The sequence below is a fragment of the Pseudorasbora parva genome, chromosome 12, assembly GCF_024679245.1.
Source record: "Pseudorasbora parva isolate DD20220531a chromosome 12, ASM2467924v1, whole genome shotgun sequence".
Taxonomy (NCBI): Eukaryota; Metazoa; Chordata; class Actinopteri; order Cypriniformes; family Gobionidae; genus Pseudorasbora; species Pseudorasbora parva.
In genome coordinates, this window is record NC_090183.1 from 36,575,590 (window position 1) to 36,589,291 (window position 13,702).

Genomic DNA, 13,702 nt, shown 5'->3' on the forward strand with positions numbered 1-13,702 from the left:
TTTTAACCAACCAAAAGTCCATATTTTTATACAGAGCTACACATTTCAACAAGGCAGCTAAAAGTGTTTGTAGATTTTGGACACTGACCCTGGAGAGTTAATTAGTCAAGTGGGAACAGTTATTGGCCGTCTGTTGCTAATAATTTCAAAACAGTCTGGCCAATATATAGATCCATAGTTTAGATAAGTCTGCCGGTTTTTTCGCCTAGAGGAATGGAGAGTAGGATGAAAGGAAGTAGTATTAGCCAGAGTGGAGGAGGAATATTGTGTCACAATATAGTGTGATGAACAGCAGTAGCTACTAGTTGTTGTGGCACTACAGCCGTGTCTCTCTAGGAGAGCTGCCTGAACCTTAAACATGTGAAAGATTTTCCTCATGCCATTGCTGCCACACACCCACTCTCCCCCTTGCGAACCAGAACACAAACTCTCTCTCTCTCCTCCCTCCCTCCTTCCCATCCAGTTTTTCCATATCCTATAATCCATTAAGCAGCACTAGCACTCCTTTCCTTTCACTCCCTGTCTCTCCCTCTTCCTCTATTTCCTGGCAGGCCAACATGACCTTCTGTTTTTCTCAAGGTCTCTATTACGACATTGAGCAAGTGAAGAGAGCTTCTATTAGATTTTAGCATGAAAGATCCGCCTTACCCCCTCTTATCCTATCATTTTTTAAAGGGGCAGCAGAAGCAGTCTTGACCCATTTTGTGGCAAGAAAAAAACAAAAAAAGGACAACAACATAATTGATCATATAATTGCTGTTATAAGAGCGTAGTTTTTGTTTTGCATGTAAAGATGACCTGGGTTCATATCCCAACATTGTTTTCCCTGCCTGGTGTTATTCTTACATCAGGTGCAACATCTACACACATTTTTGTATGTTTGTTTATGTGATTAAAAAGAACAATATGTACAAAGTGGCGGCATCTAATACTAATTTAGGTACGTGTACACTACTTTAAAATTGTACTAAACATAATTGAGGTTGCTTCAACCCGCGGAAATGGAAAACAACCCTCGAGAAAACCGCATATTTGGCAACACAGTGCTGTTGAGTTCTACAACTAACGTAATGTGCCACTTCGCTGCTCTGATTGGTTGTATATCTGTCCAATTGATGTCTTTCCTGGTCGGGTTGAAACACGCCCCATAATCGCAGCCCAATGGAGCAGTATCAGACTCATATTATGACTAGAATTTAATATGACCACGTCAGGCTGTGTATAATATCAATACTGTATTGATATTATACACAGCCTGAGGTAGCCATACTCAAACTTGGCAACCCTTTCTGCACGCGCGCTGAATAAACGATCTTTGCCTGTGTTGTAAAAAAATAAAATAATAGTTTAAGAATACACAGAGTACTTACCAACATAATCATCATTTCAGAGAGAAAAAGTAAAGGTGAATGCATATACAAACAAGTTATCCGTTTAGGATTTGAACAAATTTAATATGCACGCCTTTGAGGACGTGCATGATTACGGTACTGTTTATTATCTGCCCGTCATTGTCTAAAGCCCGCCCAGATGATTTTATTGGTCCGAACAGTTTCTGTTCGGGCATAATTACTCCTCTATGGATCGGGTCCAGAGCTCAAATGTTGTGGGCGGGGCTGAGTTCAGCTGGCATCCAGGCTAATTATACACAAATATTTACACTTTGTTGATCCCCTAACCTCTAAATTTCTTGATTAAAAAAATAAATTGATATATACACACTATATTGCCAAAAGTATTGGGACACCTCTCCAAATCATTGAACTCAGGTGTTCCAATCATTTCAGAACCAAGATTTTTTGGACAATTTAATTCTCCCAACTTTGTGGGAACAGTTTGGGGATGGCCACTTGCTGTTCCAACATGACTGCGCTCCAGTGCACAAAGCAAGGTCAATAAAGACATGGATGAGTGAGTTTGGTGTGGAGGAACTTGACTGGCCTGCTCAGAGTCCTGACCTCAACCCGATAGAGTGCAGACTGCGAGCCAGGCCTTCTCGTCCAACATCAGTGCCTGATCTCACAAATGAGCTTCTAGAAGAATAATCAAAAATTCCCCAAAACACACTCCTAAACCTTGTGGAAAGCCTTTCCAGATAAGTTGAAGCTGTTTTGCTGTAAAGGGTGGGCCAACTCCTTATTAAACCCTTCGGATTAAGAATGGGATGCAGGCATGTAAAGGCAGGCATCCCAAAGCTTTTGCCAATATAGTGAATATTTAATTGACTATTCAAACATATTAAAATGTGTGTTCGACGACTGCATGTTACATAATATACTTTGTACATATATATGACATTGTATACTTACAATTACTAATGTTTTTTTTTTAAATATTTTAAATTATTTTAAATTGTTACATTCAAAATCTACTTAGCTGAAGAGGCACTTGCATGTCATTTTTGTCATAGTCTGTCTGATCTGACTGCATCTTTTCCATCAGAGTAGCATTAATTCTTCACGGGAGGAAGCCATCTTACAGAGACTGTGTGTCACATGGCACAAGTTCTTATTTTTAGCTGGATTAGAGGAGTTTCAGGCAAGTGCTTTCACCCACACACGTTAGCGCTCTCCGAGACAGACACACACACGCCCATTAACTCTAATACTGAGCACACTGTAGCCTTTTTTCTGTCATACACACTGTCTCATACTTAGATACCTCTCAGCTCACACAGAAGCACCAAAAACCTTCTAAAGACCCACTCTGTCTTTCCATCACACAGGACTTTTTGCTTTCCCCATCATTTTCCCCCACTTTACTCCCTTACTTTGAACATGTCCTTTTCTTCACTCATGCACTTCTGTTAAAGAAAAGGCTGGATGTGGACTCTGTCTTTTGGAAGTGTGATTAAAATGCTACGGTTTCACGATCCATTGAAGCGCTATACTTTATGTTCTGCTGATAGAGGTTTCATCGGCATCCATATTCTACATCACATAGTCGTATTGTGCTGTTAATACACCGATAGAATGATAGTGAGACAATGTGCGCACACATAGAGAGGCATACACACATACCACTCAAGGTACAGAGATTGAATTAAACTTATGCATTTTGGTGTGTGGTATAGTTTTGTGTAAGCAAATGTAAAGTAATCCGTTTGCATTTCCTTTAACGCTACTGCTCTGAGACGAGCTTCTCTTGCTTGAGGCGTTATGCTTCTTATAAGTAAAATTCTGTATATGCTTGAGGTTGTTATAAAGGAATATTTTTCAAGAGTGTTTGCAAGGCAGCAAAAGAGCTGTTGTACTGAATGTCAGCACAGCTGTTACTGCGAGGATTTTTCCTTTTGTATGACAGTTCTATAAACAACAGATTCTGCATTTGTTTTTTTCTGTAGCTTTTTTTATTTGTTATTTTTTTAGAAAGACTTTCTAACAGTAATGCAACAATATACAAAATATTATATAAATGAAATATTCTAAAAAAAAAAAAGTAAAAAATATTTACATTAAATATTATATATTTACACAAACAACCTGCTTTTATTAGATATGATACTTAGTATTGTTGAACGTCTGCATTCAAAATTTTAAAAAGCAATGGTTAATTTATTCTCCATATTTACATTTCTGTTATGACAACTCTTTGAGTGTTTGGCATGGTAATGGGTATGACAATGTTGATATATTTGGTCTTGGCAGACTAGATCTGCTACATTGCTGCTGCTTTTATTGCTTCTGCTGTTGTAGGTTATTGCTGCTGCAGAGCAAGTACGGGACTTTCTACTGCCAATACATACACAACACGCTGCTGTGAGCAAGGAAGACATGCTGCTGCTTTACAATAGAGTGCACATGAATTACTCATAGCAGATCTATACAGGTGGAGCTGGGGAAGATGGAGGGTTTCTGAATAAAGGATTTGAAGGTTGAGCATGGAAGCTTATTGGCTACTGATACAGCAGGACAGAGTCCTGCACGGGTTCATTTTTGGAGACCCGCCCCCGCCCGTACCCGAAAGGTTTAGCACCAGATCCGACCTGTGAAAATTTCAAAATGAAATCCGCACCCACCCAGACCCGTTAATATTTTGCCCGTTACCCAACCCGTGTCCGCGATAAATCACACACGCTAAAATCATTCAAATTATAATGCTTTATTTTTTTATCCTGCAGCTCTCTCAACATCACAACCGCGTCATGGATGGGCTAATGAAACAGGCAAAAGTGATTTAAAGACTCGTTGTCAACAATTTCATATAGGCTACTCCACTCACCAACTTTACTTTTAAAACTTTGTATTTATGTATACTAAATTCAGATGATGGCAGTAGCAAAGGTTAACAGTAATATTCTGCAATATATGATAAGACGTTAATGAACAGAATAAGTGGTGGGTATTTTTTCAGTGATCCTTCTTGCTCTTTACATGGATATGTCAGTAGGAGGCAACAAAATGTATTGTATTCATTTTTTTAACTGATTTGCTAACTTATTTCATTCAAGAACAAAACCAGTTAAAGGGTTAGTTCACCAAAAATGTTCATTCTGTCATCATTTGTCATTGGTATAGCAATGGCTACCATCAACTGTCTAGTTACCAACATTCTTGTCTTTTGTGTTCAACGGAAGAGAGAAACTCATACAGGTTTGGAGCAACTTGAAGTGAGTAAATGATGACAATTTTCGTTGTTGGGTGAATCCCTTTAAGGCCTTTATGAACGAGTCATTTAATCATTTACTCAACCGATTCATTTAAAACACTGATTCATTAAGAAACAAATGTCATTATGAATGAGTCATTGAATCATTTGGTTCAACTCTCAATGATTCGTTCAGGAACAAAACACACCGCCACGTGTTGCTCGGAAATAGGTTCTGTGTCAGAACAAAAACAGACAAAGTAACTGGAAATTTATATCTAAAATGTAAGTTACTCAATGTTAACTTTAAACATTGAACTGTTATATAAACGCAGTGAAGCATGCTATTTTTCTGAATAGCTGCTGATTGGATTTTTCTTCCTCGTCTTCATCTTTCATCCTAATTTTAATAATGCTTGCTTGACTCAATCATTTTAAGTAGAGTTGATGTGAAGTTCAGTTATGCTGAAGGACACGCATTCAAATGAAATCTTAAACGGAGGTATTAGCATGCCTTTCAAACAGCATGTGTGAGGTGCCAAATGCTGGTTTGCACGGTTATTCATTTCTGATGTAATGTGCTACTGGGGACTGCACAGTAGTAGGCCTGTCTCTGCCTTGTGGCTCAGAGACACCAAAACTAACCAGCTGCTATCTTCAGCACTGGCCTTGTGGGTTCATAGTCCCTCTGCGCTCCGAGCATCATGCTAAACATAGAACATGCCATGGAGAGACGCAGGGAGGGGAGTGGAGGAAAAGAGTTGCTAGCTCCAGGACAATGCAGAACACTCTGTCCCCCTTTGGCAGATCAGTATCCCTAAGTTCCGATAAAGCTGCGCAATGATTCGTTAGGGTAGTTTTACTGTGCTGATGTTACTTTGACAAATAAACCCTGTATTTAGAGGGTTCATATTATTTGAAGCTATTTGTGTGTTTGTATTACTGCGGTGCTGCCTATTTTGATCATTTATTCAAGGATATTGTTTCTGTAGTAGTGTGGTGTGGGTTTCGTGTGTAGATCACTTTGCTTATTGTCCTGATTGTTTATTACATACACTGTAAAGCAAGCATTAAGATAGTACATGCCTCCTTTGGTATTTTAATGTGTAGATATATTGTATAGCGCACTATACAAATAGCATAACAGTATGACAAAATGTGTTTGTCTGTATTAAATATGCAGGATCCCATTATTTGTCTCTTATCCGCACTCTCAATATTTCAGTATTTCATCTTAAATTATAGATGTCATTATATAGTACAAAGTGTCATCAATTTGAAATATTATTTTTATTTAATATTATATTAAAGTGATATTTCAGATATTTTCTGAAAAAATAACATGCATTGGGATAAAGCCTGCTTCCCAAAGCAGCACATAAATTACTCTTTATTAAGCAGGATTTATATAATATAATATAATATAATATAATATAATATAATATAATATAATATAATATAATATAATATAATATAATAATTTGTTTCTCCAACAATAAAGAGGAACCAGACATGTAAATAGCATGTTATCGTTCAAGACATTAGAAGTACTGTAGAATACTGTTTCAAAGTTTAAAGTTGGTAACATTTTTACAAATTATTAAATTCATTATTTTATTCAGCAGTGATGCATTAAATTGATCAAAAGTGAAAGACTACACCATTACAAAAAAATCTTATAAATCAAACAAGTACTGTTCTACTGCATCTATTTATCAAAGAGTTCTGGAAAAATGTATCATGGTTTCCACAAACATTTTGATTTCAATTTAGATAATAATAAGAAACGTTTCTTGGGCACTGAATCAGCATATTAGAATGATTTCTGAAGGATCATGTCACACTGACTGGAAAATTCAGCTTTGGCATTGCAAGAATACATTTTATTTCAATATTGGTAGAATAAAAAAACCTGTTATTTCAATAACATTGTAATAATATTCCATAATATTACTGATTTTAATGTATATTTTTGATCAAATAAATGGTCATGGTAAGCATAATAATTTCACTCAAAATATTAGAAAAATCATATTTTTTTAAATGTAGTTTTTATTACATATTTGCATGTAGTGCACAATGGCTCAGCATTAATATAATTTATGATGTCTTTGTCTCAGATAAACTTTTAAAGCAAGTGGAAAGATCCATTTAATTTGCACACGTAATGATTTTGATGAGAGTGTTAAATTGAATTAGGCCGTTATGCGTTCCATTTCATTTAGTTGTCTGGGTCGAAATTTGACAAACACCTTCATTTTCTCTTGCCTATTCAGGAAAGTGACTTTGTGTGTGTGTGTGTGTGTGTGTGTGTGTGTGTGTGTGTGTGTGTGTGTGTGTGTGTGTGTGTGTGTGTGTGTGTGTGTGTGTGTGTGTGTGTGTGTGTGTGCCAGGCTTGAATAGGAAATTGAAACTCCAAATCCAAAAAATCCAAAACCAAATGAACATTGAGATAACTTACAATTAAATTAGATTTAAATTAACTTTCTTTTCTTTTTTTATGGAAATAATTAAGATGCACATTTAAGATTGAGTGCAAACATGATACTTCCCCGTCTGTGGAGTAACATTGAAATCTCTCGTCCACATTCCCTATCTCTCTCTCATGCATCATCTCTGGCCCACAGCAAAAGCTGCTGCACTCATGCAATTATCATAATTACTAACGACTCTGCAGTCTGCTGCTGAGTGTGCACACGCACCCACTGAATGAGTGCCTCGTTTTCTTCCTCTGTTTCTTCATTCACACAAAAGAAAATGAACACTTTTGTTTTTCACAAGAATGAAATGTAAATGACTCTATAAATAAGATATGGCTGCTGAAATGATAATGTTATAGCAGGAGAATGGATTCATCAGGTGAGGTTGCAGTAAAAAGCACTGTTGATAGTATTTCCAAAGAAAGGGTGTCTCGAGTCTGATTAGGTGAAGCTGGAAAAGACTATTCAACAATGTTCAAACCCAGATTAACCATTTTGTCTTAAGTGATTCTGTTAAGTGATTGCTCATTGGAGAAATCATTTGTAGTGCAGGTTTGTACCATGCCTTAGAGACAACACTATTTTATAAAATTACATTATAAATTACATAAAATTACATTATTCTGTACAAAGCACCTCTATATTTCTCTCTATTGAGCCCCTAGATGCAGAGTGACCAATATCCATCAGTACTTTAATGGTGGCTCCACGCCCATCCTCCCAAGTAGAATTCCCATTGATTCCCTTTGGATCCCTCTTATCATGATTACCATGTAACAGCATGATTAATTCGTACACACTCAGTGGAAAACATAATTCAACATCCATACGTCACTACCGGGGAAGAATAAAAGTTCATTTTAAGTAATGCTTCCCTATAAACATAGCAAACCTGGATCTCTGCATTTTAAAATCACAATCACACTTTTTTTTAATCAGAAAACAGAATGTTCCTCCTCTACAATTGAGTAGAAAAACCAATAAAACTTTGTGTTTAAATAAGAAATATGTCAACACAGGGTGGAAAAATGTTGCTCACAGTAAATAAAAAAATGAGATTCAAGCAATAAGACTAACCGTGTTAAAAAACAATTATTATTTTCTCTGCATTTAAACATTGTTGGAAATTTTTTGGATAAGTACATTTGGGATAAGAGTGAACAAAAATATATAACATTGTTCTAGTGGTTTTTAGATATTTGAATGCAATAAGTTTATATTGCATTCAATATAATTTGAATGCCTTTAAGTTTTAGTAATTGTATGTGCTTTTGCCATTTTTATTAGTTTTTATTAGTTTTTTATTTATTTAAATTTCTTTATTGCTTTAGTTTTTATTTCAGATTTACATTTAGTAGTTCAGAGGCACTAAAGGGACATGATGATAAAAAAATATGTGATGCGAGGAAAAAACTTTCCCCATGCTTTTGCGTTCTCTCGCAAAAGTTTTGAGAATGTGAAAGCATTGACATATTTTTTCCCCCAATCTCTTTTTCCGTTACCATGGCCTCCAAATTATAGTATTTACATTTAAAATGATTTGTTGTCATGGTAGCATTTCTAATTTGCATTTATTATTTATTTGCTTAAACATTGATATATATTTGCATTAATATTTATTTTATAGAATATTTATTTTCAGTTATATTTCAATTAACAAAAATGATTTTTAATAGTTTTTTTTGTTAATAACAACACTGTATATTTTCATTCATATTATATACCATTGAATCATTAGACGCCAAAAGTTAAGGTTGTGGGTTAGTAAAGATATTTATTTTATTCAATCTATTGTTTGTAAATAAGTTTATCTTTATTATTTCAATGTTTTCCTCCTCTAGCTTTTTTCTTTTTCTTTTTCTTCCTTCAGTCATAGAAATTAAATGAAATCGAAACTGTTGACTTTGCCAATATAAACTTCTAACAGAACGGAAGCATCTAAAATGTATAATCATTAACACCTTTCACTGTTGTTAGTTGCACTCAAATAATCCTTGTTCACATTACTTAAAAAACTCATGTAACTACATGAACTTAAATTTACTGAGTTGTTTCTATTAAAAATGAGTATTGACAACTTTACTTGTAAAAGTGTGTGTTCGGTTAACTTAACATTGAGTAAAACGAACATACTGGGCAGTGAATCTAGTTCCCAGCATGCTTCGCAAGGGACTGCATTAGGAGAGTAAATTTAGTGATTAAAGTGTTGTTTTATGTGTTTTTCAGTAAAGGGAAATATGTTGTAGTTTATGTTAGTATTTAATCAGTTATGTTGTACATTTAGAGGAGTTTCTGTAATTTTGTGGTTACCATTATGCAGAAGAGTGGTGCCTGTGTCCTCAATAAAATGTGGTTTGTCTAGTGGGTTATTTTTACATTTTGTTTCTAAAATGATGCTTGTTATTTAATAGCTGTCCACTCACACAGCAAATATGTCATGTAATTAGGTAAATTAAATCGATAAATGTGTTCACCTAACATAATAAACTTTTATAATTTTAACATAGCATTATTAAAGGTGGGGTAAGTGCTATCTGGTAACTGTTGTTGATATTTCAAATCACCAAAACAGAAACGCCCCTACCCCAAAAAAGGGTCTCAGCAGAATCTGTGTGTAACTAATCCAGGTCGAATATTCAATGAAAAAGTCACCCCTTCATCCCAAAAAACACAAACCGTTCTCATGAACAACTCTATAGTACACGAGCACAGGTCCAACTAACGACATATTACAATTATGACCAGATTAGAGTTATAGCGATCACAAAACACAAACCGTTCTCATGAACAACACGATAGAACACACACTTGATAGGCCAGCTAATGGCATATTACAGTTATGACAATATTAGAGTTATAGCGATCACAAAACACAAACCGTTCTCATGAACAACTCGATATTACATGGGCATAACAGTCCAACTAACGACATATTACAGTTATGACAAGATTAGAGTTATAGCGATCACAAAACACAAACAGTTCTTATGAACAACTCGATAACGTTAGTATGCAAGCTCGATAGTCCAGCTAACAACATATAACAATTATGACCGGATGGGTTATATAGATGAAAAGAGGAAACAAACATATATTAGGAATATAGTACTTACCTGTCGGACACATTTTGTGAGCTGACGCTTGAAAAAGTGAGGGGATTTAGATGCTCTATACGGTGTGGATATGAGCGGCTCTTTATCATCGCTGAAGTGAACGACAATACGATCGCAAATGGACAAACAAGCCAACATGACACACGGGCATATTGAAGCAAAAGCCAGCATATATTAGTTCTGCCAGAAAGACTCGGAAGAATTAATGTTGTAACAATAACATTTATTTAGGAGCTCAGCAAGCAATCAAGTTCTTTGGCGTAGGCCCCATTTTTAATTCGCATTCCGAGGGTACGGAATCTGCGTATCCTGCCTGATTACAGAGGCAGGGGCGCAGCTCACCCCCCGCGAAGTACGAAAGGGGGCCATCTGGTGGTGGTGGGGTGGATGGTGGGAGAGACATCCTGAAGTCTCCAGGGTAGAGGGGAGATCCCGTCTGGTGGTGTTGAGGATGATATGAAAGCCTGGCTGGTTGTGTAGGGGGGGATGGAGGAAAGGTCCCATATTGGTGGTGGTGGGGAGGATGGTGGTGCTGAAGCAGTAGTATCTGCGAACTCAAACATGAGTAAGTACAACCTTTATATGTTCCGGTAAAGGATGTGATTGGATAGATGAGAAGGTAATTAGTGACGTAACGATTGAGTCTTCCTGGCAGAACTTGCGCTTAACTTCATTTCTTTCTTGGCTAATGTCCGTCCTGTGTGACTCGTGTTTTGAATAATGACGTGCACTGAGCCTCTCGTCTCACCATAGACACGCCCCTTACCTGCTGATTGACTACAAATTTGTTATTCCACTCGGCCCGAGTCCTTTTTCTAAAACGGTTTTGAAATAACACTTACCCCACCTTTAAGTAAACTGCACATATAACTATTATATAACAGTGACAAATTCGAATGGTTCGTATTTACTCAAAGACATTTTGTCAGCTTTACTTAAATTTCTTTTGTTCATAATTATAAATTTTGAGTTGTAAAAATTATCCCAATATAGTTGTGTGACGCTGCTTTTTTAAGTAAATTCAACAAGTCATCTTTTGGTGTCCCCTCCCTTTGATGTGCATCTTGTTTTTAGCTTCCAGTATAAAATATGTCAGCGCAGGGAAAGAAAATGAAGCCTTTAAACATTTACATTATAATGTCTTTATCATGTACACACACACACACACACACACACACACACACACACACACACACACACACACACACACACACACACACACACACACACACACACACACACACACACACACACACACACACACACACTAGAGTAGTCAAGTTAGTTGGAGTGTTAGCATACATCCCTGTATGCCTGTACCCGGCCTTCATAAAAAACTATTCTGAAAATAAGAAAGGGAAAAGCACACTCTGAAATATTGAGGGCTGCAAGCTGTTCTTCAGAGTTATAGTATTCTCTGTACAGACAGTTCAGAAGGCAGATAAAGTCAACTGCTCTATGTGTGTGTGAAGGAGAGAGGACAGTAGCAGAGAGATGAACACACAGATGGTGCTGTGATGCCTCACAGGCACATGCTACTTTGTACTTTTCCACCTTCCTCCTACACACTTGCACACAGAAAACCCAGTTTCCTTTAGATTTTGTCACACTGGTGGTTTCAAGATGAATAGCAACATAACATCTTTTTAAACTTAATGTTTTTTGGGGGATGATTAACAACCCACCATATGCATGATAGAGCACAATTGGAGGTTTTGAATGTTTCATTGAGATGATGAAAACAGTGATGCAAGAAGCTAGAAAAGAGGAATACAATAATTAATATCATTGCTCAATTTATTTTATCATTATACACATTTTACTATATACATATATATAATAATATAAGATATGTAATAGATAATGTACAGTCAACCTGTAATTTTTTTAATTATACTCTGACAAAGTCATTAAGGAGGGGGAGGGGGGGGGGTTATATTTTGTGATAATGACTTGCTCACTGTAAACTCTTCTGCTTATTACACTGGTACTTACTAAATGAATAAATAAAAAGCCATGAAATATTGATTTGAGTTTATTTTATTGTGTGAGAAGAAAGAGTGGAGGCATTAGGGAGACATGGAACTAGCTCAGCTCTGTAGAATAAAAAACACCAGATAATATGGTCCTCTTTTCACTCTATATCATAACACTTTATTTTAGGGTTCTAATTAACTATTAACTAGTTGCTGGGGGGGGTGTATGTTGAAAAAGAGAGTTTATTTCAGTTTTGTGACAAAGGTTTTTCAGATTTTCCGTTGGGATTTTTCTCTCCATATTTATGGATCTTTGGAGCCTAAAGCCACTGCCTGCAATGAGCTGGGTTCTTCACTGGAAACTGAGAGTAACTCACTCCCACTGTCCACTGAACAATACAAGTGGACACCATTATGGCTAAAAGTTTGCTAATTATTTCCTGCTAAAGTGTTATTTTCTACTAAAGCAGAGTGGCCTAGGATGGCAACATGCCCAGTGCATCATGGGTATTGAAGTTTTCCTTCCTATTTGGCAAAAGGAAAGACAACAGCCTTTTCCCCTCTGTTTTCTCTAGTCAGGTAGCATTGATTAAAACAATTATTTTGCCTTTGTACTGTATAGGCAGCCAAGTTTTATTGAAAACCTCTCTGTCAGCGGTAAAGAACCCCTTTAAGACAGCTCTTTAATGTAAGTAATAATATAATATAATGTATTTTAAATTATATAAGTTCATAGTGATTTCTCAAATAAATAACATGTTTAAATGCATAAATTTGTATAATGTTAAAACTAATTTTACAGAATTTTCATTTTTGTTCTATTTTTGGGTGTCTTCGGGTGCCACATTATATATATTGTAAAATCTGGTCCCTGAAGCAAAACCAGTTGATGATAACCACCGCCATAAAACACCGTGGCACTGTAACTGTCAGGGCTTTGCTCTTCTGCTTTTTATGAAGAGGAGGAGGACACTGTTTGGCCTCTTTTTCTCCTTCACAACACTTCTCTCGTTCTGTTGCTTACTCGTTCGTCACTCTGTCATCTTGTGCCCTGATGACATTCAGGAAGAGTGATGAATCACATCAGGAGAGAGAGAGAGAGAGAGAGAGAGAGAGAGAGAGAGAGAGAGAGAGAGAGAGAGAGAGGAATTAGAAGAGGCTTGCAGTAAAAAATAAGATGTATTATACATGAAAAATCAACATTAAAAAACATGAAGGATTGAAGTACACAATTTTTGTGAGGGAAGGTTAAAATTAGAGCGTACAAGTGAGAGAATGAGTGTGAGAGAGATGTAGCTAGAGATATCTGGCTGTGTGAATAGATAGAATGTGTGTTATTGAGTTTGAAGGTGGGTGTTTTTCTTTTTTTCTTAAAGCAGAAAGAGTATTTTTAAGTGTAGACTTGAGAAGAAACTATACATGTGGGAGTGTTTTGGTAAAAACAAGGATGTATTAAATGTCTCTTGCTAAAAAAAAAAACCCCACTGTGCTTTGTCATTTGTTTTTGAAAAATGTCTTTTGCGGCAGCACATCATTTACTTTAGCC

At 36.3% G+C, this 13,702-nt stretch overlaps 1 protein-coding gene across 7 annotated transcripts in view; it reads left to right on the plus strand.

The window, feature by feature from the left end:
- cadpsb (Ca2+-dependent activator protein for secretion b) overlaps positions 1 to 13,702 on the plus strand; it is a 109,729-nt gene that overhangs the window by 13,243 nt on the left and 82,784 nt on the right. The window lies entirely within an intron of this gene.